Below are 24,180 nucleotides of genomic sequence, written 5' to 3'. Positions count from 1 at the left end.
CAAAGGAGAGGAGGGAGAGTGACCCGTGGCCAGGGCAAGGCCCAGGTTAGCCTCTGGTCCCCCTCGGTGTGCTCATGCCAAAGCACAGCTGTGACATTAGCAGGCAGGCATTTGAAGCATAATAATAATTCTGCAGATCAAAGCAGCTCTTCCTCAGACAATTACAGTAAAATTGAAGCTCTCCTCCAAGAGAAACGCATGCCCTTGTTGTGGTTTTCCTTTTTTGCCCTCCTTTTCTTTCTTTCTCTCCCCCCCCTCCCTTTTTTTTTTTTTTTTTTTTATCCTTTATGAGCAAATTGCTTTTTCAGGGCTATAGAAAGAGCCGATTGGAAGCTGAAATCCTCCCTCTCTGCCCAGGGGTGGGATTCCCAGGGTTAGACATGTAACATCTGAAGGGTGATTTTTTTTTAAATTGATATCCAAGAATAAAAGAGAGAATAGTAGGAGAAGCTGATCAGGAATGAATAAAGTCTCCTTTTAAGCTGAAATAACCTTCCCCCCCCTCCCCAATTTTCCCTCCAGAAAAGCCGGACTGTAATTGCTTGCAATCACTCGGCACAAATTGTCTGCGCGTATTTGCTTTTTAATTTTGTATAATCTGGTCCATTTCGCTCTCTCTGCCTTTGAGTTTAACCTCTCTCTTTCTCTCCCTCCTTTTCTCTCTTGCATGCCTTCCCTTTCTCTCTTGCTTTAATTCTTCAATGCTGCTAAAAAAATTATTACTAATTCACAATGATATTTGATGGCTTGTACTAAGGAAAGGCACTTAGAAAAAAAAAAAAGAGACTGAGCGGACATGTGCTGCAACTGGTGAGATTTCATTGTTATCTTTGAAGTGTTTGTTTATTTGTATATTTATTTCATTTCTGTTTCCTTAAGATGCAGAAAGCTGTTTTAACACATATAGGATGTCTTCCCCGGCTCCCCAGCTGAGCCGAAAGCAGGAATCCTGTATACCCCATCGGAGGATGATACATGCTAGCCGAACAGGCGATGCTGTTGCATCATATACTGGGTCTGAATTTCTCAGCGTATGCTTTGGCTAGCCCTTCTTATTGGGGAGCCCCAGGGTTTCAGCCATAATTAACATCTCTTCCAGGTGAACTTGGTGCTTAGTAAATAATGTTTTGGGGATTTGGTGGTTCGAATTTAAGGTTCTCATTCAGATTTTACATTAAGATTTTCTTCAAGCAGATGCCTGCGGAAGCCAGTGTCTCAAGGTTTAGCCCAGCGTTTGAGTAGAAGCCTAGTTGATGTTCTGGAAAAAAATCTTATGTGTTAGAAAATGGTAACAGAGGTCCTGGGAATGAGAAAGTACAGAGATAACATCTGTCAGAATAGTTTCTCATCATTAATACTTCATTTAAAGATGAGTCCATATAGTTTCAGTGGCATATCAGTACTAGGTAAGAGATCAAAGGGATGAAGCCCTCTACCACGTTGCAATTTTTTCATTTTATTTTTTAAGCAACTGATTGACTTTGTCTGCTTCGGCAGCTCTTTCTCCAGCCTAAAGGCAGCTGTGTTGTCCTGCACTGTCACTGACAGTCCCTGTCGCCCCTGCAGTGCACCGGGCCAGCGTACAGAGCAGCTCCGTGCTCTGTTGGGCCATGTCAACCTGATTGTCATCTGGTCCTCTTCCTGCCACCACTTTGGCTTCCCAAAGCATAACGTAGTATTCTGGTTAACGTACGTGGTCCTGTAGTCTGGCAGTGTCTGAGAAGTCCAGAAGTTTTACTGGGATTTCTGTGGGTGATATGCTATAATGTTTTATTTTGGAATCGCTGGTTCAGTATTCAGTTTCTGTGTTTTGGTGTTCTTTTCCTGCCATGTTGTTTGGGGTTTGGTTTGTTGCTTTGGTGGTTTTTTTTCATTCTGGCAATGGAAAATGCTAAAAAAACCCAACAAAAATGCAATGTAAGTCTTATCCATTAATATAGTGCTATGCATTTTCTTGTAACTTTGGGTTTTTTCTTGCTATTCTCAGAAACAATACATTCACCCCACTCCGATTTTGGTGGTAGTTTGTATGTTACTTTTTTTTGTTCTGTTATTACTAAAAATGGTCTGAATTGTTTTACTGCAAAGGAAACATTAAGGCTTTATTTTCTTTTTAAAGGACTTCTAATGTATAGTATAGTTCTAATCATCAGCAGAGATATTTGTACAAACAAGTCCCCTAGTCTGACAGAACAACTTTGGAAAGAGACCCACGTTCTGCCACCATGTCACAGGAGGGGTGGAAGTATCAGGACCCATCAGAAATCACCCTACTGTTGCTATTCTACCAAGAGGTCTTACCTTCTGCAGAACAGAATTTAACTTCCTATTAGGAGTCATTCTGTGGTGGGATGCTCAGGCTCTGACTTCTCTTGAGATTTCTCCTACAGGTAAATAACTTTTTTTTTTTTTTTTAACTTGTAATATCTTTAAAGAAAAAAAGAAAAAGCCTATGGCTGCATAGAGAAACCTAAAAGGTGTCTGGATTCCATTCTTCAAGCTGTAGAGGGACCAAGGAGACAGGCAGGCACTGGCCTTCAATTCAAATAAGTAAATTAAAAAAAGAAAAGAAAATACAGCCTTACCCTAAAAACAAATAGCTGCTGATTCCCAGCAAACAAACCTGTAGGAAAAAGCAGTGCAATTTAAGAAGGAAAATTCCATGTGTATTTTTCTTGATGCATTTTAGGTTTGTTTGTAACAGATTTATAATGCTTGTATTATTCAGCTTTTCATTTGAAATTCTAATGAGCCTTTTGAATGGACTGGTGCAGGCTAGGAAGTAAAGAGCATAAAATAGTTCCATTGACTTATGATTTTCTGCTGACTTTTTCATTGTCATCCCATATCTTCATTCTCTGTCACCAGACCATTCCGGGAATGTCCTCAGTTGCTTGTTTGATAGCGCATTGGAATATAGGAAACCGTATGAATTGCAGATGACTTGATAATTTATTCAGATGTGGTCTGTCATCTTTAGGTAATAGTAAAGACAGCTTTAAATACACATTGTGAGTGGATTTGAGATTTTATACAAGTTTTCTTTTGACTTTCTTCCTAGACCATGAAGAAGTGTATTTTTCCTCTGACTCATGGTGTCTGTCTTAACCGCAGAGCCTTGTTCTGGAGGGTTTCAAATTTAGCCAGAACTGGCTTAAAAGATAAGAATGCCTGATCAAAGCAACACCTTGTATGTATTCTATCTCAACAGTGAATGCAACAACTTCTGTTGAAACACATTAATAAGTTTGTGGCAGTGGAATTTTTTTAGAGGCTAACGTTATGCTTTTAAATAAGATCTTAGTGGGAAGAATTGCATCCCTTTGCTGGACTACGGGGTTTGTGAGACTAGAGACCCACAGTTCTAGTTGGTTAATGGTAAAGGTATTATGTTCAGTTTAAGCTGACTCTCTTCCAATCACCATGTAAGATTTTTGATAGCTGCGAATGTTTGGACCTTTTTGTTCCCCTGAGCTGTCTCTTCACAATAGATATTTCAGGGTCTTTCAGCCAGTTAGGAAAGTTCATTATATTTTTAATACAATGTAAAAAAATTAAAATAATGATTTGATATACAGGCATTGATGAAAGATGTATTTTTAAAGTAGTAAATTAAAATCTCATTAATATTTCAGTGAGAATATTTTGTGCTTATCTGTTTCATCTCTATTTTTGACCTATGGCTTGGAGTTCACAGCATGAAGGAGATGGTGAAATCTGTTCACCATAAAATGTTAATTATAAGTAAATTACAGCACAAACGTTCAATCAGCCACATTAATTCTACATAAAGTGAATTATTGTAGCAGAAAATTTTAAAATGTGACTGAATTTTATAATCTGCATCCTCCATTTTCTACCTTTGCTCTTACTGCTGTGCTGTTCTTCTCCAGCATGGCTGAGCTCTTTGTGCACTGATGGTAAGTGCTTTCTGCTTAGATTATGTTAAAAATGGAAGAGCACAATTTGATCCATTTGTTTGCAGCCTACTAAATGTCTCTTAAATATAGAAAATTTTCTTTGCCCAGTGAGAAAATGCAATACCATTTGAAAGGTTTGAAACGCTGGAGCTGTGATTCGAAGCGTGAAGCTGTGCAGGTCGTGGTCAGGACCCTGGGAAGGACGGATGCCGGTCGTGCTGGTGGCGGTACCCTGGCAGCCTGTCCACTGTGCGACCTGGTGTTTGAATTATTGTAGTGGTACGTGCATTTCCAGGGCACTGCATTCAGTTTTAGTCCTGTATTTATTTTGACGAGCAAAAGGCACAGCTGAATCCCCATGTACTTTGAAAATTTAGATGGAGGTCTTGCTGGCCTCCTGACCCCTGAGGAAAAAGGTTTCATTTTAATACCAAACTGGTATATAAGGTACCTTCCTTTGTAAATCCAAATGCTGCGTCACATTATAAAATAATTTCTGCCAAGATGCAGAATGCAAGAAATGCTCATCATTGTGATGATAGTCCTGATCATTGTGGTGATAGTCCTGAGAGAGCGTTAGGACTCTCTGTCTCACCAGTGACACAAAAAAAAGAAAAATCTTGTTTGAATAGTTTTATTGTGGTGTTTCAGGTAAAAGTTCCACATAGCGAAAAATAATGTGTTTTACATTTTACCTATAACTTTGTGGAGTTTCTGGGAAAGCAAGAAAGAAAAGTGAACGTTTACTGTGCAGGCGCTCCAAGTTTAGAGACTCGATATTGCTCTCATCCTATTCTGTTTATTAAAGTGTTTCCTGAGTCAGTAAGTTAGGTGTCGTTGCAAATTACCATCTTGACTCTAAAATGCTGTAAAGCGTCGCCTGTTAGATTGGTTTTCAATTTGACTTTTTCTTAAACCCTTGTACAATGACAGCTAGACAATTTTTTGATACTGAAATGGTGACATCGTTCATTCCTACTGTTCTCCTTACTTTGGAGAAAAGCTCTTGAGCTCAAATCCAAAGGAAAAATCTGAAGTGCCTTGTGTGGCACAGCTCAAAAATAGGTATCAGCAGCAAAGAATTGGTTTCTTCTCACACAAGTTTATAGAAGGCTTTTATTCTTTAGAGGAAGATTGCCTATTTGCCACTCCTAAGTGGTTTATAGACTTAAGGACTTCCTAGCTGTTAGGTAACAAATCTGCTCAGATCAGAGCATAAAGCTGAATAATTCTGTGTGCCAAGTGATCTTTCCTGAAACAACTACTCATTGGTGCCAAGACCCTCTATTTTGATAACTTTATACAATTTTTCTGTGATGTAAGTCAAACATTTATTTGTCATCTCAATGAAATAAAAACCCACCCCCCCCAAGCTGATCCATAAACCCTGTAGATGACTGCTGGGTATCTCAGTGCTTTCTGAATTTGGCTGCACTTGCATTATTTGAACTCTGATTTTGCCATTGATAGGAATGCTGTAGTTGTGCATTGGTGTGAGCAGATACTTGGCTTTTCTTACATGGACTAGGTCTTCTAAATAAGGGAATCTGGGGACTTGCATTGTCTTTTTAACCGTCTCATTCAAATCCATGAATATGCTTTCCAAAAGTTATAGTACTGTGTGACAATTTAAAATATTTTAATTCTCATAAAAAATGGTCAAAAATGGGAATCCAGACACATGCATGAAAGGAAGACCAGTTCCTGTCTAAAAGTGTGCCTTCCTCAGAGGAAAGGGAGCAGAAGAAATTTCCAATTTGCTAATAGTAGGTCTGCTAATCTGCAAGTGTATGCAGGAGCTGGTGAGCCCATAGCACAGCGGGAGAACCTTCGGAATTAAAATGGGTGAGAGGGAAGAGTTAGAAAGCTGATCCCGTGAGATGGGAAGGAGTGAATCGGGGCAAACTGAATCTCGCAGCCATGGCATCCGCTACCTGAGCAAGTAGATGAGTTACAGACTTTGTAACTCCTGCTTTGATTTGTCCCTTCAGTGCTCACAGCCCGTGCTGCCAGGGCAATGCCACAGGAGTTCTTGCAGATGCCGCTCCATGTCTCTAAGCTATCATGCCTCCACATATCTGAATCATTCACCACCAGCATGAAATGTGGGCTCCAGAAAATGTGTGCATGAGTCACTGAGATTTGAGCTGCTAAACGCTGCAAACGTTTTTGAGAGAAATCTCTCAACGTTTATTGGGAAATGAAGGACTCTCTTTTGTGGTAAGATTTGATAGGAAGGCTAAATGAAATCCAGAAATCTAAACAAAATCTGTGAAAAAAAGAATGATTATCAGGAAGTTTTTTTGCACAAAATATGTAAAACTATCGCTGTGGTATGTGCGTTTCTGACTGATGTAACTGACAGCCACGATATCCAGTTAGACCAGTACCTTGCTGCCGGCACCCGGGGCAGGCGGTGCGCGTCCAGGTTTGTTGTGAGGTTCTGCATCCTCTGCCTGCACCATTTGAAATGTTGTTCTCGCGACTGGGTGTGGACCCATGTTTACTTCCATGCCCCTGTTCCGATAGGCTGCATGGGTATGAGAAACTTCTTTCTCATACAGATGCAATGTGATACAATGACTCTGCGAGATTACTCTGTACCCAGGCAGATCAATGTATGTTTGTGTATGTGAGCTCTGCTGACTAGCTATACTGTGTAAATAGCATCTGCTGTACAGACTTATCTAATCAATTTGGTGCACAGATTTACTTTACGAAAAGGCATACAGCTCGCAGCATTTAGGCTATAATAGGTACGTGTGAGTGAATGATGCTCAAGAGACACAGAAAGTATAACCATTTGAACAGGTGTGGTTAAAGATAGGGTGGGAAAAATAAATTATCACAGGGACCTGAGAGATCACACATGCATTGAACCTGAGCTAGTAGACTTATTTGAAGTATCTGAGGTGTGCTCAACATTTAGTCATTCAGAGGCACTATATTATGAGGAGACCAAGTTCAAATACAAAGACTTCTCCTAGTTGCATTCACCTTTCATGGTTTTTGTCAGGGCACAGCACAGTTAAATGATTTTCATTTAATAATTTTCATTTGAAATCAAGGGTTTTGTTAGGTTTCAGTCAGCTGCCTTCATCAGCTAATAATAAACATTTATTTGTCTCTTCTTTCCTATTCTCATGTTCCATGCAGCTAGCTGCTGCTGGGATACGTTATGCACCACGCATAAAGATGGATTTCAGTACAGCCGAAAGGTACCTGGGCAAGGTGTAATCTTAAAGACAGATTCATCAGCATGTTAAAAGAATGAGATGTGATCAGTAAAGCCCCTCAAAATGGAAAAGCACAGAGGAGAAAAAGTGTGAGGCACGATGGATGCTAAGAGCCCTTGTTTTCCAGTAAGCAGCATGATTGGCAGCAGAAATAAACACTAGCGGGAAGCTTGTGTATCAATCTAATTGTATAATTGCAGGTTGCTTTCTGCCTGGTTTGATGTGCAGATTGTAGTAATGTGTAGTGTCTCTTTGGTAATTTGCTATTAAATCCAACACTAGGAAGTAGTTCCGTTGCTTCCTGTATGGATACCTAATGTTTGCGTTCATTTATCTGCAGTACCTGACAGTGTAACCCATGCCTGTCTTCTAGTACTCTGTGTTATTTTTGCTTATATGGTGTTCAAAGTTTTTTCAGCAAATCGCAGAAGGTGAGTTAGATGTAAAGGTCAAAATGTGATAACTCATTACACAGTGTTGTAAAAGTCACTGCCAAGAGCTGAGAGCAATGTTTAATTATTCCCTCTGAACTTGTACAAAATATTATTTTATATATATTGTAATCAGTACACTGAAAACACAGTCTGCCTGAACTTCTGCGTTGGCTCTCCTCAGAGCTCCCAGTGGGTCACTGAACAGGAGTGGAAGAATGGTGTTCAACGAAACTCATAGAGGAAAAAAATCCTTAGGGTGGGAAAAATGTCAGATATTATCTTTGAGGATGGATGTAGAACAAAGCCACAAAGGGAGGAAGCTCCTTCTTACTGGGAGAATAGGAGAAGGCTCAAAGCCTATAGGGTCAAATGTCCGTCTAGCCCATTACACTTTCTTAATAACTTTGTAGTATCCAATGTTCCTACCTTTGTTACAATTAATCAGCTTTTTTTCCAATGCAAATATCCCTACCCCTATTCCTCAGTAATAAATTGATCTCTGGCTGATGATGCTATAATTCCAAACCAGAAGTTCATAAGCTCTATCTCAGAGCACTAAGGTCTGTTACAGAATGACAAAGATTTACTTTTCTGATTGCTTGACGGATCTTCACAACCGTTTTGCTTCCTATGTGCTAGTTGCTTTTCGTATGACTGTTTGCATCCTTTTCAGTCTGTTTCTTTGTTGTGGTTGGCAAATCACTTATTAAAAAAAAAAAATTTAAAGCCAAAGCCATCAGGTGTTAGTTGCTGTGACTTGCAGAAACACGGCTTTTTACAAATTCTACTAAAAACATCCTTTGAAAGGTAATTCTAAATAGGTATTGCCAGGTCACAAGCTTTTCTATTCAGATGAATGTATCTATCTGCATCAGTGTACTTATACCATATGGTTCAGGGTATAGTTTCAGCAACAGTAGCTAAAACATGTCTGGGAAGGTTGCAAAAGTTTTTAATATGCTCTGGGATGCGTGACCTGCTGAGCTTCAGAGGAAGAAGGATTTGTCGTGTGCAGTTCAACCATGCCATGCCTCGCCAAGTTTCACCCCAACAGGAAGGCACGGCACGCGTTCGCCTCATCACCACTGCAGTAACATCCACAGAGGTAGCACATAGTAAATTTCTAACACCCCCCCCCCCCCCCCCAAATCCTCACCAAACCACAATCTATGAACAGTGTCCTACTCAGGAAGGGGAAGAAGGTAGGAACTACACAAGGCACCTGCAAGTCACACTGCTTAATGAACATCTAGAAAGCACTTGGGTATCTTGCTGGTGGACAGAGATTGGTTTAAATGAGTGGAATAGAAGAGGATATATTTTGCACGTAGTTGAATAGGAATTAAATACAAGATTCTGCATGCTTACATTGCAAAAGTGTATGGCCTAATGTTATAGATAATGGCTATTCTTTAGGAATTGATAAAGTATTACAAACCGACATGGGTATTTTTGAGCCAATCTGTAGGAATTAATGCTGAATTATAATCTTCTCCCAGAACTGACTAGACAAGTTAAAGTTCCAGACCTTTTCTTTCAAATTGTATCCATTTTTAGATAAATTTTGATAAAGTGCTAGCAACTGACTGCGTTTTGTTTCTAGGTTCCATACCCTTATGTATAGATTATAGTCTAATCTAGCCATAGTACTGTCTATTAAATAACTGTAAATGAATAGATATTTAAAGGGGAAAAAAAAAAATCATGTTCTGAGCACTTTATTTAGGAATGTAAGATGAAAAGCCTCTTTCCCCTATGTTTCATGAACTATATGGGGAGAATAATAGCTAGATTGTTATTTTTGCCCCCATGTATGCAACAGTGTTGATATGCTGATTATATGATGCATTTTTTGTTTTCTTGTGTTGAAAATTCATAGTGGATCAACAGGTAGACAGAAATGCAGTACATACGATATTTTCTTGCATATAGATAGTTGATATCTATTGACCATTTTTCTTGATAGAGTTGCAAAGGTTTGGTGAAGCACTGGTGAGATGTCCTGCTCTTGAGGCGATATCTTCCCTGTCGTGTGAATTGGTGCATAAATAACACAGACACCTATATAAGTCGGGGCTTTCTTCCTCCCCCGGCAGTGCCTTGACATAACCTCAGTGCAGTTCTGTCCTGCCTTGCTCAGACACTGATTGCATCCCCAAAACTTAACCTCTGAACCCCCAGGGGTTATGCTCAAGCCAAAGATCACTGAGCTTTTAAAGATCAAGAAGATGTCAGTGAGGAGGGATGGCTCGCATTCAGACCTACGATAAGCTTTAGACACTCATTAGTCCTAACTGAATGCCTGAAAATAACGTGCAGAATTTCAGCTTAGTCAACAGCAATGAAAGACATTTATTGCATTCGGATTACCTTGAAATGTCTCCTGCTTGCTGGGGCTAGCAAATGGTATTATCCAGAGGGAAGAACCCTCTGTCTAATGTTCCCATGAGGACGGCTGTGTCCTCACTCCTGCAAATACAAACCGTTCTTGGCAAGCGGAAGTTTAATTAAGAGCCTCCCTGAAACTAGCCAGGCTGGGCATTAGTAGCCGTGAGGGGCCCTAGCGAGTGTGTAAGGAAACATGCTGGGAAAAAGGCTCGATTTCTGGTAAATGTCATCAGACTGCTGTCTCACTTTGTACATCCTCGCACGCACGCGTTTTTAATACAGTTGCACTTTGTCTACCTGGAATATGCAAATAGTATTCAAATTAGATCTCAGCGTTCAGACTGTCAGCACATACCCCACAGCTTCCCTCTAGCAAGTGACTAATGGGAACATGTGTTCTTTCTATTTTTATAAAGCTGGGGGAATAAGGGGAAGGAGGGCCCGAGCTATTGGGATTAAAACGTGGCTGCTCTTTCCCAAGGTCTTTTTCTGTCTGCAGAGTCCGTTGGCAGAAACACGCCAGGACGGCTGCCAGCCCGGGCGGGCGCCGCTCTCCTGGGCCAGAGTTATCCTGGGTCCGGCGTCGCATCGGCAAAGGGCTGCTGCTGCAGGAGCTGCCCTCGCGCGAGACGTGTCCAGAGCCTGCTCCGCCGTGGGCTGCGGGGTGCTGCGGGTGTTTCCAGGTCTTGGGACTTGGAGAAGCAGCGCAGCGTAGAGTCTGAACTTTTTTGATAGTGTAGGCCATCTTCTTTCTTTTTTCCCAGTCCATTTTATTCACAATTATACACATCACTATATTTGTTAGTGTTCCTATGGCAACAGCTTTAACTGCTTACATAGAAATGAAATGTCAGGAAACTATTTAATGCTTCTGTGGATGACTTAATGTGATTTAGCCCTCTGGTGCAAGGAGAATCAGCCTTGTCTAGTACTGGGTGCTGGCTCCCAGTGCATGCTCTGGGCGGAACCAGTCTGGCTTTGTGCATATTGGGCTTTCCACTGCTTTGGAGTGTTTGCTCTTGTCTCTTAACCTGCATCCTTTTCAGAGCAGGACATTGCCTTCTATTGATTCTGAAAGTTGTTCAGCAATAAAAATTAAAATAATAGCGTGTGATTAACACACATCTACCATTCCCAGAGGACTATAAACCAGATGCTGAAGGCTCGCATAGTGCTGAACTCAGAGAGCTTAAACTCCTGATCGCTCTCTAGGTCTTCTCCAGTCACATAAAATGTGTACTCGAAGTAGGGACAATCACATGTCTTGCAGAAACTGTTGATTCCTTGCAAAGTAATAGTCAGTGTGGATGTCACGGTCTGCTCTCCAGATCTGCTTTTCAGGGCTGCTGGCAACACAGGCTGGAACCGCAGGGGCTGCGGCACAGCTCCGCTGCTGTTTGTGTCCTTGCGTGAAGGGGCAACAGCAGCTGCAACAGCTCGCGTGTAGTCTGTCCTGTGCAACGAGTAGGATTTGGGTCCTATGGAAAAAATTTTCATGAGATAATAAGAGATGGTATCTTAATGCATATGCAACAAGGAGACTTTTTTTTTTCCTGCTTTACAATATGAATGCTGTTCTTTGAATAAATATTTTTCTCTGTGAATTTTCCTAGCTTTTTAGAAACATAAACAAACAAACAAATCCAGGAATTTCATAATATGTACTCTAACAGACAGAGTGGGAACCTTTCACTTCACAGCCTAAACTGCTTCTGCCTGCAATAACAGAATACATGATAGAGGTAGTTAATGATCACCCACTTTATGGACAAGCCACTAGAGAAGAATAAGACGTATTCTGCTGGATCTCTCTGTATTTTCTGACAGTAAAAGAAAACTAAGTCTTGGGAATTTTGGTTGGTCAAGAACTTTTTGGGAGAGAGGCAGTACAGGACTCCGTAGCTCTTTCAAGAGGACTGAATGAGACTTCTCTCTCATCCTGGCTGTATGAAGTCATAATAGTTTCCAGCCCTCAAGCCTGGATGGTTTAGAAGAATTCTTGTGTTCCATTGGATCTTATGTATCTAAATGGATAGCTAATGGTATTCCGAAGAATGATTTTTAATATATTAAAAATCAATTTATCTGCACTATTGGACTCCTATCTTCATGATCCCCCCGTTATAATTTAATCCTTTCTGTTATTGCACTCTAATTAAAATTGGCAAGCACATTAACCAAGAAGATCACTTTTAAAGAGAGGAAACAATCTTTGTGTGTTAGACTGAAAAATGCACAAATGAGTTTGTATATGTTAAGGGGCATGAGTGGGGTAATCGCACAATGTCCGTGAGGAAGACTTTCTTTCACAGGCTGCAGCTCAGTGGGAAGTGATGGAACCTTGTTATTGACTTTATTACCTGTTTACATGACTCAAGCAAATCAAAATCTTGCTCTGATACTGAGAGAATCAGAGAATCAGAATCAGTATTTTTCAAATACTGGCATCTCTGGAAAGCCATCCTCTGGGACTGCTCCAGGTCCACGTTTTAATGGAGAGTTACACTGCTGCTCTGCAAACAGGGCTGTGTTTTCAATACACTCATTTCAGGTGTTCTGCTTTCAAATATAAATGTTTTCAAAGGGGATGCTCTTCCCATCTCTCCCTGAGATACAGATCTCCAAGTCCTAGGAAATGTGTCATTTTTCTCACCCTCCCCTTCTGTTCCTCCACTGACACTTGCAGCTTTGCTGTCCCTGCAGAAGGACAGAAGCTTCCTGGCCTCGTTCACCAGCTCGAAGCACAACCAAGGTGTTTCCTTCTGCTTTTAATAAGATTGTCAGCACTCCTTTCTGCTCTGAATGAGTAGAGGAGTGTGATTTAAGCAGCCAGAATAGGAAGCTCACTCTTCTTAATTAGCACTAATGCAGTGAAGGTTGTTTTCTGGCCCTGGCAGAGGGGAATGGTAATTAATATGGCAGGGAGACAGCAGAGAGACAGACGGAGAGTTCAAGGCCAGCATGTGTACCTCCGACCCCAGGTCAGTGGCGGGGGGGCGGTGGGCAGAGGCAACGGGCGTCCGTCGGCCGCGGGAGAAAAAGCCTGTCCCTGCGGGATGGACGAAGCACCAGCGGTGTCCCGCAGCCTCCCTGCCCAGCTCCGCACCTCCAGCCATGGCAGTCTTTCCCCCACCTTAGTGTGACCAGCCCTTCCGACCCCCAATTTAGGTGCTTTTGTGTTCTAATGAACAACCTTCATCGCACCTCTCAGCATGGCCTTGGGGTCGATTTTCTCCTGGCGCATGTCAGCTGCTGCCAGCGCCTGTTGGGTCATGTCGGCAAAGCCAAGACCAGAGGATAGCAGTGCTTCCACCTTCCCACTGGGAAGTTCAAAGTCTCTGCAGGGCACCATGCAGCACCGTGGAGAAGGTGCCGCAGGCAGGCTGAGGGTGAGCAAAACCTCCGTGTGGTTACATTGACCGGTGTTGCAAATATGTGCGCGATTGTACGTTACTCAGGCACCGTGTTTCGTTGTAGCTCAACATATAACCAGAATTAAGAGAGTAAGGGAGATGCGAGCAAGAACAGGTTATTTGCAGGTGGAGTTACGATGGACAGAAGGCGATAACACAAAGAAATCTCTCCTAATAGTTGTGTTCATACTCCCTTTGCAACTGGCTTGGCAGCCCTGCGCTTCGATGTTGATAGGGATTTTGTCTGTTCAGGACTGCGGTGCTGAGCCTGGAAGATACTATGCTAATTCTCTGTCTTGGTGTAAAACAGATTTTATTCAGAATATTTATACCTCAGCGATCTTTTTGGTATGTTACATACCCATAAGCTTCTAACAACTTGCTTTTCTAAACATGTATTCAAAACGTAAGTGTTCAAAGCAAGTTTATGTACATTAGTCACATGAAGAGGTTAGTAGTGACCTCCCCTGACATGCATATTCGAGCAGAGGCCGAAATATGATTAATTGAAGCAGCCAGATTGCAGGCAGAGTTGTATGATTTGTCATGTGCTTGCTCTTACCCCCCAAAACAGGTTGCCCAGGACTGATGGGCACCATAGCAACAGCCAGCTGGTACTTGCTGTCCATTTTCATCCAGAGGCTGTGCAGTAGGTATCTAATGTTATGCTCAGGAGAAATGTAGAAGGTTTACTTAATTTGAAGTTCCTGATTCTGTTGGAAAGTAGAAACTGAATGACACCTGGTAAAAGGGGTCTCGAGTTAGTCCTACGGTTTGTAAAGATGTTGCGACTTGGTCATTTTAGTTGGGAGAGAAGTCAACCAAACCCCTAAATGAGATTTCCCTGGGTCCCTGGAAGCTAGATAAACCAGATAAATGTAAGCGCTACAGGATTTACTCCTTAAATGTTCTAATAAAAATGGTTTAGCTGAGGAATTGACTTCCTCAATTAAATGGCCTTGAAATCACCTTTTGAAAAGCCAGGCAGTATTTAAAATGTTGAAGAAAAAGCAGTGTGTGGGGCAGACAAGGCTTTTATGTATCTGGAGCGGTATTCCTGAAAAGCAACTTGGTAAACTTTTGCAGGGAAGTGTTGTCCTAGAAAACGCATCTTTCAATATTTAATGACTGGAGGAAACTCTGTACCACCAAAAAAGAAAGTCCAGGTCCTGAGGTGGTGTTTAGGATTCCGCCACAGAAGCGGGACTGAAAGGTGATGCTGATCTGGTTCGTTAGCTGAAGCGCTGCAGGCTTGGTCCTGGGAGCTTCTCCTCCCCTGCTCCTTCATTCCTTTTTCTCTTCCCCCATGGCATTAACCTTGAATGAATAAAGCAAATGTTTACATTTTGAATAAGAATAACCTGTGTAAGTGTCCACCATGGATGGAAGGACTGTTCTCTCTGAAGTGAGTAGCAGATGCTTCTTTCCAACAAGTAAAAACAAGCACCAGCTCATATGTGACCCTTCCTGTTTGAGTTTTGTGGTGGTGTTTTGGGGGGGGATTTTTTATTTTTCTTCGTTCTGGATTTAGGGTATTCTCCTTATAGATTGCAGGGGATTTGTTTGCATCTTTTCTATTTGCCTGTTCTGGGAGCTGAAGTCTAGCTCACTAGATGAGAAAATGCATGCAAGCATTCTTCCATTGGGGACCAGATGCTGGCAGGAGGCATCTTGCTTCTCATGCTCAACCGTCCCCCCCGCACTCAAAGGGCTCGAGTAATGTAAAAAACGCTCTTGCGTTTTGTCTGCTACTGCCCATCAAGGACTGAGCAGAGACCAGAAGACTCATGTCACCTCAGACTGAAGTTGAAGTAAGGTCAGAAAGGTGAAAAGGCAATATTTTATCCATTAAGAAACCCAAGGCATTTGGATTTGTGCCAGAGCAGCAAGCACTAAATCATCATATCCCAACTGGGGGATTTATGGCAGAGTTACAAAGATGATAATTTATTTAAGCTCTTGTGCTTAGAATGTTTTTTCCCCTGTTGATTCTTATTAGCATGGAACGTTTTACACTTTTTAATGGGTATCACAGTGAAAGAGAGAACATTTGCAAAGAAATGTTATCCAGAATGCATACGCCATTTAAACTAGCTGTTCTCTAGGCTTTCAGAAACGTAAACTTTTAAAGTTAGAGGCAGCGTCTTACATTTTATTAATCATATGTACATATGAAAACTGTCAATATCTTAGGTTTGTAAATACAAGTAGCAGTTTAAAAACTCTTTTAAAATAAAGCATGTCAAAATACCAATTTTCTATACAAAACTGACTTTAGGAACAGGTCATGGTGTGGTAACGAGAGTGATACTTTCCAGAATCATTAGTGTTCTGCCCTTGCGTTCTGGGTAGGAGCGGTTCTCTGCTTCGTTCAGTCTTACACTGTTACCACAGATACTTTTTTTTTTTAATGAAAAATGTTTACATTACTGTTTCATTAGCTAAATTAATGGTATGCATATGTGCTGGCTTGTTCTTAACAGTTTACTATGATGAGTTTGTGTCAGAATGATGCTTTATAAGCAAAACAGCAATGTAGAAAGACAGTGGAGCTGAGCAAAATGTTCCACTAGCTGTGATAAATTCTGGGCTTTTATTTGTGGCTTAAGTTACCTTCTGTTGTCCCAAACCAAGAAAAATTAAGTACTGAGTACGGGTGAGAGTGGTGAGCGCAGGCAGACGCTGAGCAGGGATGTGTTTGCTCCGTGCCCAGTGGGAGAGGATGGAGCGTGCCGTGACCTGGTAATGCCCGAGGAGAGCTGCTGGAGGCTATGGCATTTTCTGCCTGTTCCTTATCCTGGCGATGTTTGCCACCTAAAGGCGGGGGCAGGATTTGGGTTTTGGCATGTTGGTTTGGTGGGGTTTTTTCCTAAGCCTATTTTCTAGACATGACTTGTTAGAAATCCCACTTTTGTATTTGCTTGTTTTTCTAAGTTACTTGAAGGAAACGGTAGGAGTACAGCCTGACAGTCATACCGTGGGACTGAAAATCCCAAAAGAGTGGTACTTGTCCTGAGTTACCATTAATTCTTGGGTGCCCTTGGCAATTCAGTCAAGGCCCTGTTCCGCCAGCACTCACGCCCAGGCATTACGTTACGTTGCTCATGTCGTGTCCCGGACTTGGGTGGAATTCCCCCATGCACAGGAGTGCCAGCAGGCTCAGGAGCTGTTTGTAAAGCAGGACCAGCTCAGGAAAACATTTGTGTTTGAGAAGGCACTTAAGTATATGCTTACCTTTGGACTGATCAAGAAGACTTTAGTATATGTGCAAAGTTCAGCACGTGCTTAAACATTTGTTCAGCTGCTTTCCTGTACTGGGCCCTGAATGATAAGTATTAGACCAGAAGTGTGATGAATTACTCCATATGTACATCTCACCAATGTAACTTGTAGACTAAGTCCAGAGTATAAATAGATTTTAATGGGAGGATTATGTGCTGACCTACGACCATGGGTTATGTTTGTAAAAAGCAGAAACCAAAATTTAAAATAGACTTTTCCCGCAGTTAAGCAAATTACTTCATATGAAGTAGCTTTCAGTGAGGATGCCAAGTGCTTCTCCTTGCTTTAGGCAGCCTTCTCGTAGATGATAGCTGGGCTTGTTACTCCAGGATTGCAAGCATCGTGTATTGGTAAGAGAAGGCTTTCAAGGAGTGACAATCTAACATGATGATTAATGGCAACCGAGAAGATTTCCAATTTAGACTGAGTCTACACAATAGATTGATGTGTTGTATATGAACTTCTACTGACGAGGCTTTCAGGTTTTGTGTGCAAATTTAATCCAGTGTTTAAACATTCCTCCTTGCAGAAAACTCAACATGTTAGTTGTTAACCATGAGCTAACACTGTGGTTTTAGTTGTTTCAAGCTGAATTAGCGTGTAGGTAGTACTTCAGTCATACTGTGCAAGCATATGATTTTGAGTAAATTATTACAGATTTAATCTTCATTCAGGTCGTTGTGTGTGACTCAGCGACATGTTAGGATTGAAAGGTGGCAGGCAGGAAAATTTTGGTTGTTTCTTAATCGGTTTGTATGTCTTTCTCTGCCAATTACAGATTTTTCATTCTCTGCCATCAAAAATTATATGAGTAAGAGAATCTAGCAATCTAAAAAAGAAAATGGGCATTCCTAAAATCTTACTTAATTTCATTTTGCAATAGTTGAATTTTGTTTGACTCTAAAACAACTTCCCATGAAATTGATCTAACAGTAGCTGTCCCTTTTCCCACTTCACTGACATCGTGCACTGCAATTGGGGCAGCAAATGCTTATAAAGAGTTTGTGTCCTCTGCTAACGGGCCGCTGAGGGCGATGGTCCCATCCAGCCCGGGCACCTGGGCTGTGTCACACCTCGGAGGTGGCACCGGCCCCCCAGCCAGCGCCAGTCCCTTGTTTCTGCTCAGATGGACACGAACGCGTTGACGTGCCTCAGCTCGCACCGCCGGGCGTAGTTAGTTTGTGCGAGAGCTCAGAGCTCACCGTGGCCTGATCTGGAGGTTGCTGAGAAAACGGGGCTTTCCGTTTACAGCGGCAGGATTTGGAGCCGTAGATTTTCACAGCCAAATTTTCCTTATGCTCAGAAGCAGAGTGTTGTGAAAGCTGCGTAACAAAGACAGGAAAATATGTGGGGGAAAATAACAACTTATTTGTCAGCTGACAAGACGGGGGGCTCTGCTGGGCTCTGGTCTGACCCGCAACAGCCATTTTTCTGCTGTTTTTTCACCACCCAGTTGCTCATGGAGAAAAACACTCCTAATGTAGAGTGCAACACAGAGCCTTTTTGATAATCTGTTTTGAGGCTTCCACAGAAATACTCTGGAATTAATGATACCACTGAAATTTTCACCAGAATAATTACAGTATATGGAATACCAGGGTTTAAAAAGCACGAACCAACAGCTGGGGACATGTCTCCGGGACCAGGGGCCGCACAACAGGTGCTCCCCAGATTCTGGATTTGCTGCTGGTGTCACTTGTTGTCATTGCTTTGATTTTGTTTTAGTGCTTTTGTTTGGTAATTAAGTAATTTCTGGATTTTATTTTTTTTCAGTACTAAGAAAATATAAGTTAGTGTACTATCTAAAACATGGTTCAGTGAACAAAAATTGAGTTTTCAGACTGAGTTGCTGGCTAATCTCACTTGTGTGCTTTCTCTGTCCTTGGTTGCTGCTGTTCTGAGAAATAATCCAACATAGTTTTGAAGAAAGCCAAGTGGCTAACCTCTGCTAGTCAGCACTGGCAAAATGTAGCCATTTTATTTTGAAATAAGTATTTTAGGTATGAAAATCTTACCTATTTTCAATCCTTCAATTTTCAGTCTAAAAGCAGTCGCAGTGTTTTCTTCAAATCTAAATAAAATTTAAAAAAAAACCAAACCAAACTAGAAATGTGCAATAAATACAGCCAAAGGATTTGCACTCCCCCACCTCACCCCCCCACCCCCAACATTCAGCTTGGTTTCAATTTTTAAAAACAGTGCAAGAATCTTTAAGTTTAATTGGAGCATGGATATTTAGCACTAGAATTAATCAGGTGAAAATGGCTGTTAAAAATTTGTCTTTGTTTCAGATTGGCACAAAACAAATGTTATTTCACTACAAAGAAAATCTTCCTGTGTTGGAAGAAAGTTAACATATTCAATTTAGATTGTAATGTTTTCTACTGAAAGGAGTTAAAGGGAAGAATAATTTTGACATTTAAAACTGAAATACTTGCTCTAGAAAGTATTGAAAGTTTTGTTTCTATATTGAGACCTCTTTTTTTGGTGCATTTTTTCCCTAAAATGCAGTTTTTGTAAGATCTCTCAAACAGAAAAAATTCTGTTTTCAGAAGGAAAGTTGTTTTGCCAAGGCTTTTGAATCACCTCCTCGCAGCATCCTGCTGGGATGCTCAGTCCGTCATGACAGCTGTACGCTGGGCAGCAGTTCCTACATCTGAGACATTACTTACTCCAGGATAGGGAATATGGTCAGTATGGGTTTGTCCCACTGTCTCCTTCCCGCTTCCCGGGATGCTGAGCGCGGCGCAGGGCCCCTGCCCTCGGGTGCTTTGCGCTGGCCTCTGCCCTGCCCAGCTGGGTCTGCTGCAGGGCTCTGGCTCCTTCCCTTTATTTACACGCGTGCGGTTGGGATCGTTGCTTCTGCTGCCATTATTCGGAGACTGCCGATGAGGTTACTCCCCATCCTTCGTTGGACCTGGTTTGAACCCCGCTGTAAACGTACCGTTTCCCACAGCAGAAGCTGGCACTTGGTTTAGTGTCCTCTCTCTGTAAGAATCCTGCTGCAGGATCATTTTCTCTTCGCTTCTATTTTTGATGGCTATCTCCAACAATAGACTCATGTTCCTCCTCTGTCTGTTCCAGCCTGACACAGTTTAATGCAGCAATGCCTACAGGGGCTTGAAAAGAGCAGCCCCCCCCCCCTTTTTTCCTATTTTTCTTTTTTTTTCTTTTTCTTTTTTTTTTTTTTTTTTTGGCCGAGGCCAAATTCCTTCACCCAGGCAGAAAGATTGTCCGCGCTTACTGGCTTTTACTTTTAGAGAGAGCATTTTCCATCTGTCCATTGCTTTCCTGCGGAGTGAGTCTCCCACTCCATTCAGAGAAGAAGGGTGCATTTTGCGCATCTGCCTTTTGTTTTGCCTAAGCCTCTGGGACTCATAGAAGGGGGAGAAATTGATAAAAGCAAAGCATTTTGCCATAAAAAGAAACTAAGAGGGCAATGGAAGGCCATTTGTGTAATTCCCCAGGCTGTGTCTCTTTGAAAGTGAAGGTCTGGCAGAGTCTGCATAACCCGCTGACTTTGGATCTTCCTTTATACTTTACCATGTGCAATATGTTCTTGTATATGAATTAAAGATTAAAGGCAACTTAACCTGTATATTTCTTTTTTTGCAACATTCTTTGGTAGTGAAATGGTGAAGCGGTATTTCTGATCAAAAAAGGGGTGGGTGTGTGTGAGCGTGTAGGGAAAACATCCGACAGTTTACACACCTCTCAGATCAGAGCTGCCATCTCACCATGTCTGTACAATGGGAAAAGGCCTTGCAGGCCTAAAATAATTATTAGCATTTATATGGGGCTCTTTTTCTGATGGATCTAATGCTGGTTTATGATTCTCAGTGGTTTGCACCTGCGGAGATCGGTGTCTGGCAGAGCACCTGGCTGCACCAGGGAAGCGTGCTGCAGAGCAGCGCAGCTTTGACTCTGTTGTGGGACAGATCAGGTGCGCTTTGCACCTAAATACATAGTCACGTTTTGCATTAAAAATCAGCGTTTGGGAGTGGCTGCCCATATTCTGCCACTTCCACACGTGGGAAATGAAAGTCGAGGCACCCTTCTCAGGGTGTGGGGAGAAAAACTGCCATTTCTGCTATTGCTATAGGGCACATGGAGTCAGTGTGTCATTAAGGAGAAAACTGCTTCACAGTGGAAGAGTTTGTTCTGGAAGTTTCTCTGATACCTTTCCGTTGACTGTAGAGTCGGTACTGAAATGGTAAAATATTTCTTTTGTTTATTTTGAATCTAGCTGAGAGCAATAGGAGAAGGCAGAGTGAGGTAAAGGTAGGGTAAAAGTTAAAGCTATTTAGATGATTTAGCCTTTGAAGCTTGTTTTGTGTGAATCAGAAGTGGTGTGCAGTAGAAAAGTATAAAAGGAGCAGGCAGGTGGCATCGCTTGCTGGTAGTCGCTGTGCTAGATGGAACGATGCGTCTTCAGGTGGTAGTACAGCTCAAGAAGAGGTGTAGAGTATGCAGAAGCAGAACTTGCTGTCTGGAACGGGGAGTCGCTGAGGCTCCCGTGGAGCTAGGCAGCAGATTGCAGCGTGGGAATCCCATGCTTGTAGTTTGCTATGTGAGATATCAGCCCAACCAAATGGTTTGGAGCATCCTCCCACCACAGGGCTGGGAGCATCAGGCTCCCCATGCTCACGCGGTGCAGCAGCACCTTGGAGTGCGGAGTTCCATTCTGGACACCACAGGACTGAAAGATATTGACAAACCAGAAGGAGATTAGAGAAGAGCAACAAAAAGGATTAAGGGGCTGAGGGGATTGATTTATGAGAAAAGATTAAAAGAGCTAAATATGTGTAGCTTGGCAGAGAGATGAGTACAAGAAGGCTTGATAACAGTCTACAGATGTTTGAAGATCTAAACATAAAGGGGTTGATCCTGCAAACCTCACTTGCATAACGTCCCTGCAACATCAATAGGCATTGGGTATAATATTCACAGGACTGAACCCCAATACCAAACTAAAATAGGTGATGTTAATATACATATTTATATATACAGGGAAGCAGGTGAAGTAATTTGAATATCAGCAAGAAATTTCTAACACTGATATACTGAAATTTTAGAATTCTCCTGAAATGGAAGATTTCAAATCCTTCAGCCTGGATGTTTAATCTGAAAAGCATACTGGACAATGAGGAACAAGTGATGCACAGCAGTAGAGGGATAGCATGGGTTTCCTTCATCAGGTTCTTCTTTCTTTACCTGCTCTGATTCTGCAAATCAGAGTCAAGAATCCACATGAAAAGAGCAGATATTTACTGCCAGGCTTCCTCTGTGGGTTGTGTTTTTTGGGGGTGTGAGGGGTGGAAGGGTGGTTGGTTTTAGTTTCATTTGGTTTTTTTAAATACGTGGTGATAGGTCATTATAATATTGGTAATACAATGCTGGATGAAAGACTCCAAGTTTCTGCCAGCGATTATTGGATGTTTGAGCAACAGGATTAGTTTTGCTTGCTGTACTTTTGAACTCTGGCCTGGCTTCTGTTTGCAAATTCAGAAAATGAATGCATGGCTATAACACCTTTAGATCAGGTAGTGAAATTTCGTGTTTCTCTACCATTGCTTCCTGCTTGGAGACTTTTTTTTTTTTTTTAAATTTTTTTAAATTTTATTTATTTGGTGTTATTCCCAACTGTCACCCTGAAATTAGTATTCCAAACTGGGGCAGCTTTGAAGCTACTGCTCAACCTTCTCTTAGCTGGGAGAAAGAATTATGTTCCTTTCGTGTGTTCAACAAGTCCAGCTATTTCCCTTCATTTCAAAAAGACTCCAACTAAACATAAATCTGTCTCCATCTGTGACAGCCCACAGTCATCTGTTTACCAAAATAAACTTTAAGCATATATTGAAAAATAATTTCTATTGAAATATGCATCCCTGTGGCATTCAAGCTTGGTATTTAATGCCTTTTTTATGGTTAATAATGCATCAAAAGCATTTCTAGTCTTGAGCTGTCATTACATCACATACATGATGTGCCGGATGCGTTTAATTGACTAAAAAACTTGGAGTCAGTTTTTATTTTAAAAAATACTAATACATGATTACCAAGTCCTACTTCTCCTGATCTGTATCTTTTAGTAAATTGTCTGCTGGTATAGAGCAGTTCATTGACAATGCGTACAGAAAGCTTAGCTCTGAGTAGATGAAGAGAGGTCATACATAAACAATAAAAGCTGTTTGTTAGAAGCATTTTCCTGAAGCGAAGTTTACTTCTTTTTGATTTTTTTTTTCAGTGTAAAAGCACGTTAATTCAGGAAAATATTATTAGACCTGGCACATGCTTAAATTAGAAGACCATTAGACTGTGACCAGAATAGATGGTTCTGCCCCATGGGAATTTTTTGCTCCCACAAACAAAATAAGAGTTACAAGGTGTGTTGTTGCCAGGACCTCTGTATTTACAGACATGTCTGTGTACTGAGGACTGTGAATGTCACTTGTATTGATTTCAGTTTGTGCAGGTTGGGGCCATTTATCCATGGGCTTGTGGAAAAACCTAATGTATGGGTACTGGTTTTTTGGTTGTTTTTCTGCTTAATTCCTGAAAAAAACGCAAAACACATTTGAAAGACCCTGCTGGAGTCAAAATCTTCCCATAGGAATGTGATGTTGTGAACCAATAAACAAACAATAAAATAGTGTAGGGTTCTCCAGCTAAGTTGTCCTCAAACAATGTTTGCGGCTGGCAGCAGACCCTATAGTGCCTGTAGGACTTGCCAGATGCAGAGGACCATGTTGTTCACGTCTTGTGCAAATGCAGAGGGAGCCATGGATCATGTCCTGAAGAGAAAATTTGCAAAAGCTACAGCAAGGCAAAGGTAAATGCTTTTATCTACATACTTGTTCACAAGTTCTCAAAACTTTGGGACTGCGTACTCAACCGGCCTACATTTAGACCCCCATGTTTTCTTTGGCCTGGCTATGAATAATTGACTACATCCTGATAAGTACCATTGGAGAAGTACAGGTACGTTTCCTTCATGGAACTTTTGTGCTTGATTTCAGTTCACTTTTTAATGTCGTTGACTGTTCTGCTGTTTCATAACATGAAAGTCACTGCTTCCCTTCCCTCTTTATATAATTTGTTTAGCTCCCACATTCTCACCCCTTCCGCTTTCAGAAGTCTGGTTGCTGACTATCTGAGTGCCAGTGCTGTCCCTCCTAGACAGTCTTGTAACTTTTAATGTTAGAGAATTCTGCTCTGCAGCTTTTAAACTATATTCCATATCTTTTTGCTTCATCTTTTCCCTAGAACACTTTGCTTCTAACTTGCCAGTATATTTTCCTATAGCCAGTCAGCCTTTGAGTATCTTTAGCTGGGGTTTTTTTTGTTTTTTTTTTTTCTTTTGTCTTTTAAGTTTCTGCTAAGCCATTTAAAATACTTTTTGATTGAATGGTAATGCTTAAAATCCCGTCATTATATTCCAGTGGAGGCAGATGAAGGATGTGAAAAGACTTGGATTTTAGAAGGACTGAGATAGTCATATGCATAA

At 41.5% G+C, this 24,180-nt stretch overlaps 1 protein-coding gene across 2 annotated transcripts in view; it reads left to right on the top strand.

Annotated features, from left to right (window-relative positions):
- The first annotated feature begins 518 nt into the window (after positions 1-518).
- Positions 519-24,180, top strand: part of ZFHX3 (zinc finger homeobox 3) — a 344,347-nt gene continuing 320,685 nt past the window's right edge. For both annotated transcript variants that reach the window (XM_052795595.1, XM_052795594.1), the window contains exon 1: positions 519-810. The gene's annotated coding sequence lies outside the window, so the exon portion shown is untranslated. The remainder of the gene's footprint in view (positions 811-24,180) is intronic.

The sequence above is a fragment of the Harpia harpyja genome, chromosome 9, assembly GCF_026419915.1.
Source record: "Harpia harpyja isolate bHarHar1 chromosome 9, bHarHar1 primary haplotype, whole genome shotgun sequence".
NCBI lineage: Eukaryota > Metazoa > Chordata > Aves > Accipitriformes > Accipitridae > Harpia > Harpia harpyja.
The sequence above is the reverse complement of the archived record's forward strand: the minus strand, read 5'-3'. Positions and strand labels throughout refer to the sequence as shown.